Below are 6,036 nucleotides of genomic sequence, written 5' to 3' on the forward strand. Positions count from 1 at the left end.
GAAGAACACAGTCGCACAGATAGCCGAATTGGTAAAGCATTCGACATCTAATCGAAAGGCGTGGGATCAGTCCCCACTCTGGGCGCGTGTTTTTCTTTCTTTCTTTCTCACGTAAATTAATAAAAAAACAATGGAACATCACTAACAGTAAAAACAACATTCTAACCATTCCCCTATGCCTCATTTGGTGTTGTAGACTGCCGGCATTTGTTTCTGTATTTTCTAACGAGCCCCTGATTTCCAAACCATTATATCTTGCGATAGCTTAGCGAGGGCCTCGGTTCTGGCAGCCTTGATGCCAAGGTAGCATAAAAGGGTTTTCCGCCAGTTACCCGCTCATGACAGGCAGTAGACGTTCAAGTCACTCCCCGGGGGTTGAACAGAAGGTCCCCTTCTCTCTGTGTTGTCTGAGTGGCGCTGGCTACCACACTCAAGCGTTAGATACAGATATAATAACTATAAGTACCCCAGAAAGTGTAGGAGAACACAGTTGCCCAGATAGGCGAATAGGTGAGGTATTCGAGATCTAATCGAAAGGCGTGGATTCGGTCCCCTCTCTGGGCGTGTTTTTCTTTCTTTCTCACGTAACCTAATAAAAAAACAATGTTACATCACTAACGGCAAGAAAAAATATTCTAACCATTCCCCTATCCCGTCTCTGGGTTTGTTGACTGCCAGGTTTTCTTTATGTATTTCCTAATGAGCCCCTCAATTTCAAACTATATTATCTTGCGATAGCGTAGCGAGGGCCTCGGTTCTAGCAGCCATGATGCCAAGCTAGCATAAGAGTGTTTTCCGCCAGTTACCCGCTCATGACAGGCTGTAGACGTTCGAGTCACGCCCCGTGGGTTGAAAAGAAGGTCCCCTTCTTTCCGTGTAGTCTGAGTGGCATTGGCTACCATTCTCAAGCATCAGATACAGATGTAATAAATACATATACCCCAGAAAGTGAAGGAGAACACAGTTGCCCAGTTAGCCGAATTGGTAAGGCATTCGAGACCTAATCGAAGGCGTGGGTTCGGTCCTTACTCTGGGCGCGCGTTTTTCTTTCTTTCTTTCTCACGTAAATAATTAAAAAACAATGTAACATCATTACCGGAAAAAAATGTTCCAAGCATTCCCCTATGCCTTCTTTGGTGTTGTAAACTGCCGGCATTTCTTTCTGTATTTTCTAACGAGTCCCTGATTTCCAAACCATATTATCTTGCGAAAGCTTAGCGAGGGACTCGGTTCTGGCAGCCTTGATGCCAAGGTAGCATAAGAGGGTTTTCCGCCAGTTACCCGCTCATGACAGGCTGTAGACGTTCAAGCCACTCCCCGGGGGTTGAACAGAAGGTCCCCTTCTCCCTGTGTTGTCTGAATCGCGCTGGCTACCACACTCAAGCGTTAGATACAGATATAATAAATACCCCAGAAAGTGTAGGAGAACACAGTCGCCCAGATTGGCGAATAGGTAAGGTATTCGAGATCTAATCGAAAGGCGTGGATTCGGTCCCCTCTCTGGGCGCGTGTTTTTCTTTCTTTCTCACGTAACTTAATAAAAAAAATGTTACATCACTAACGGCAAAAAAAATATTCTAACCATTCCCCTATCCCGTCTTTGGGTTTGTTGACTGCCAGCTTTTCTTTATGTATTTCCTAACGAGCCCCTCAATTCCAAACTATATTGTCTTGCGATAGCTTAGCGAGGGCCTCGGTTCTGGCAGCCATGATGCCAAGCTAGCATGAGAGTGTTTTCCGCCAGTTACCCGCGCATGACAGGATGTAGACGTTCGAGTCACGCCCCGTGGGTTTAAAAAAAGGTCCCCTTCTTTCCGTGTAGTCTGAGTGGCATTGGCTACCACACTCAAGCGTTAGATACAGATATAATAAATATAAATACCCCAGAAAGTGTAGGAGAACATAGTCGCCCAGATAGGCGGATAGGCAAGGTATTCGAGATCTAATCGAAAGGCGTGGGTTCAGTCCTCACTCTGGGCACGTTTTTCTTTCTTTCTTTCTCACGTAAATTAATAAAAAAAACAATGTAACATCACTAACGGTAAAAAAAAATTCTAACCATTCCCCTATGCCTCATTTGGTGTTGTAGACTGCCAGCATTTGTTTCTGTATTTTCTAACAAGCCCCTGATTTCCAAACCATATTATCTTGCGATAGCATAGCGAGGACCTCGGTTCTGGCAGCCTTGATGCCAAGGTAGCATAAGAGGGTTTTCTGCCAGTTACCCGCTCATGACAGGCTGTAGACGTTCAAGTCACTCCCCGGGGGTTGAACAGAAGGTCCCCTTCTCGCTGTGTTGTCTGAGTGGCGCTGGCTACCACAGTCAAGCGTTAAATACAGATATAATAAATATAAATACCCCAGAAAGTGTAGGAGAACACAGTCGCCCAGATAGGCGATTAGGTAAGGTATTCAAGATCTAATCGAAAGGCGTGGATTCAGTCCCCTCTCTGGGCGCATTTTTCTTTCTTTCTCACGTAACCTAATAAAAAAACAATGTTACAGCACTAACGGCAAAAAAAAATATTCTAACCATTCCCCTATCCCGTCTTTGGCTTTGTTGACTGCCAGCTTTTCTTTATGTATTTCCTAACGAGCCCCTCAATTCCAAACTATATTATTTTGCGATAGCTTAGCGAGGGCCTCGGTTCTGGCAGCCATGATGCCAAGCTAGCATAAGAGTGTTTTCCGCCAGTTACCCGCGCTTGACAGGCTGTAGACGTTCGAGTCACGCCCCGTGGGTTGAAAAGAAGGTCCCCTTCTTTCCGTGTAGTCTGAGTGGCATTGGCTACCATTCTCAAGCATCAGATACAGATTAAATAAATACATATACCCCAGAAAGTGAAGGAGAACACAGTCGCCCAGTTAGCCGAATTGGTAAGGCATTCGAGACGTAATCGAAGGCGTGGGTTTGGTCCTTACTCTGGGCGCGCGTTTTTCTTTCTTTCTTTCTCACGTAAATAATAAAAAAAATAATGTAACATCATTACCGGAAAAAAATGTTCCAAGCATTCCCCTATGCCTTCTTTGGTGTTGTAAACTGCCGGCATTTCTTTCTGTATTTTCTAACGAGCCCCTCATTTACAAACCATATTATCTTGCGATAGCTTAGCGAGGGCCTCGATTCTGGCAGCCTTGATGCCAAGGTAGCATAAGAGGGTTTTCTGCCAGTTACCCGCTCATGACAGGCTGTAGACGTTCAAATCACTCCCCGGGGGTTGAACAGAAGGTCCCCTTCTCCCTGTGTTGTCTGAGTGGCGCTGGCTACCACACTCAAGAATTAGATACAGATATAATAAATATAAATACCCCAGAAAGTGTAGGAGAACACAGTCGCCCAGATAGCCGAATTGGTAAGGCATTCGACATCTAATGGAAAGGCGTGGGCTCAGTCCCCACTCTGGGCGCGTTTTTCTTTCTTTCTTTCTCACGTAAATTCATAAAAAAAACAATGTAACATCACTAACGGTAAAAAAAAACATTCTAACCATTCCCCTATGCCTCATTTGGTGTTGTAGACTGCCGGCATTTGTTTCTGTATTTCCTAACGAGCCCCTGATTTCCAAACCATATTATCTTGCGATAGCTTAGCGAGGGCCTCGGTTCTGGCAGCCTTGATGCCAAGGTAGCATAAGAGGGTTTTCCGCCAGTTACCCGCTCATGACAGGCTGTAGACGTTCAAGTCACTCCCTGGGGGTTGAACAGAAGGTCCCCTTCTCCCTGTGTTGTCTGAGTGGCGCTGGCTGCCACCCTCAAGCGTCAGATATAGATGTAGTAAATATAAATACCCCAGAAAGTGAAGGAGAGCACAGACGCCCAGATAGCCGAATTGGTAAGGCATTCGAGACCTAATCGAAAGGCGTGGGTTCGGTCCCCACTCTGGCAGCGCGTTTTTCTTTCTTTCTTTGTCACGTAAATTTTAAAAAATAAAGTAAAATCACTAACGGTAAAAACAATTGTCTAACCATTCTCCTATGCCTACTTTGGTGTTGTAGACTGCTGGCATTTCTTTCTGTGTTTCCTAACGAGCCCCTCATTTATAAACCATATTAACTTGTGATAGCTTAGCGAGGGCAAGGTTCTGGCAGCCGTGATGCCAAGCTAGCATAAGAGTGTTTTCCGCCAGTTACCCGCTCATGACAGTCCGTAGACTTTGGAGTCACGCCCCGGGGTTTGAAAAGAAGGTCCCCTTCTCCCTGTGTTGTCTGAGTGGCGCTGGCTACCACACTCAAGCGTTAGATACAGATATAATAAATATAAATACCCCAGAAAGTGTAGGAGAACACAGTCGCCCAGATAGCCGAATTGGTAAGGTATTCGAGATCTAATCGAAAGGCGTGGGTTCAGTCCCCACTCTGGGCGCGTGTTTTTCTTTCTTTCTTTCTCACGTAAATTAATAAAAAAACAGTGTAACATCACTAACGGTAAAAAAAATTCTAACCATTCCCCTATGCCTCAGTTGGTGTTGTAGACTGCCGGCATTTGTTTCTGTATTTCCTAACGAGCCCCTGATTTCCAAACCATATTATCTTGCGATAGCCTAGCGAGGGCCTCGGTTCTGGTCGCCTTGATGCCAAGGTAGCATAAGAGGGTTTTCCGCAAGTTACCCGCTCATGACAGGCTGTAGAAGTTCAAGTCACTCCCCGGGGGTTGAACAGAAGGTCCCCTTCTCCCTGTGTTGTCTGAGTGGCGCTGGCTACCAAAGTCAAGCGTTAGATACAGATATAATAAATATAAATACCCCAGAAAGTGTAGGAGAACACAGTCGCCCAGATAGGCGAATAGGTAAGGTATACGAGATCTAATCGAAAGGCGTGGATTCGGTTCCCTCTCTGGGCGCATTTTTCTTTCTTTCTCAGGTAACCTAATAAAAAAACAATGTTACATCACTAACGGCAAAAAAAAAATATTCTAACCATTCCCCTATCCCGTCTTTGGGTTTGTTGACTGCCAGCTTTTCTTTATGTATTTCCTAACGAGCCCCTCAATTCCAAACTATATTATCTTGCGATAGCTTAGCGAGGGCCTCGGTTCTGGCAGCCATGATGCCAAGCTAGCATAAGAGTGTTTTCCGCCAGTTACCCGCGCATGACAGGCTGTAGACGTTCGAGTCACGCCCCGTGGGTTGAAAAGAAGATCCCCTTCTTTCCGTGTAGTCTGAGTGGCATTGGCTACCATTCTGAAGGATCAGATACAGATTAAATAAATACATATACCCCAGAAAGTGAAGGAGAACACAGTCGCCCAGTTAGCCGAATTGGTAAGGCATTCGAGACCTAATCGAAGGCGTGGGTTTGGTCCTTACTCTGGGCGCGCGTTTTTCTTTCTTTCTTTCTCACGTAAATAATAAAAAAAAACAATGTAACATCATTACCGGAAAAAAATGTTCCAAGCATTCTCCTATGCCTTCTTTGGTGTTGTAAACTGCCGGCATTTCTTTCTGTATTTTCTAACGAGCCCCTCATTTACAAACCATATTATCTTGCGATAGCTTAGCGAGGGCCTCGGTTCTGGCAGCCTTGATGCCAAGGTAGCATAAGAGGGTTTTCTGCCAGTTACCCGCTCATGACAGGCTGTAGACGTTCAAGTAACTCCCCGGGCGTTGAACAGAAGGTCCCCTACTCCCTGTGTTGTCTGAGTGGCGCTGGCTATCACACTCAAGCGTTAGATACAGATATAATAAATATAAATACCCCAGAAAGTGTAGGAGAACACAGTCGCCCAGATAGGCGAACAGGCAAGGTATTCGAGATCTAATCGAAAGGCGTGGGTTCAGTCCCCACTCTGGGCGCGTGTTTTTCTTTCTTTCTTTCTCACGTAAATTAATAAAAAAAAAAAAAACAATGTAACATCATTAACGGTAAAAAAAAATTCTAACCATTCCCCTATGCCTCATTTGGTGTTGTAGACTGCCGGCATTTGTTTCTGTATTTCCTAACGAGCCCCTGATTTCCAAACCTATTATCTTGCGATAGCTTAGCGAGGGCCTCGGTTCTGGCAGCCTTGATGCCAAGGTAGCATAAGAGGGTTTTCTGC

General features: G+C 45.2%; 1 non-coding gene across 1 annotated transcript; it reads left to right on the forward strand.

The window, feature by feature from the left end:
• The first annotated feature begins 3,814 nt into the window (after positions 1-3,814).
• Positions 3,815-3,888, forward strand: Trnar-ccu (transfer RNA arginine (anticodon CCU)). The gene has a single exon. It is a non-coding gene; the product is annotated as a tRNA-Arg (tRNA).
• The last annotated feature ends 2,148 nt before the right edge of the window (positions 3,889-6,036 follow it).

The sequence above is a fragment of the Haemaphysalis longicornis genome, unplaced genomic scaffold (genome assembly GCF_048455015.1).
Source record: "Haemaphysalis longicornis isolate Haplotype H1 unplaced genomic scaffold, Haemaphysalis longicornis Haplotype H1 scaffold_11, whole genome shotgun sequence".
NCBI classification, from domain to species: Eukaryota; Metazoa; Arthropoda; class Arachnida; order Ixodida; family Ixodidae; genus Haemaphysalis; species Haemaphysalis longicornis.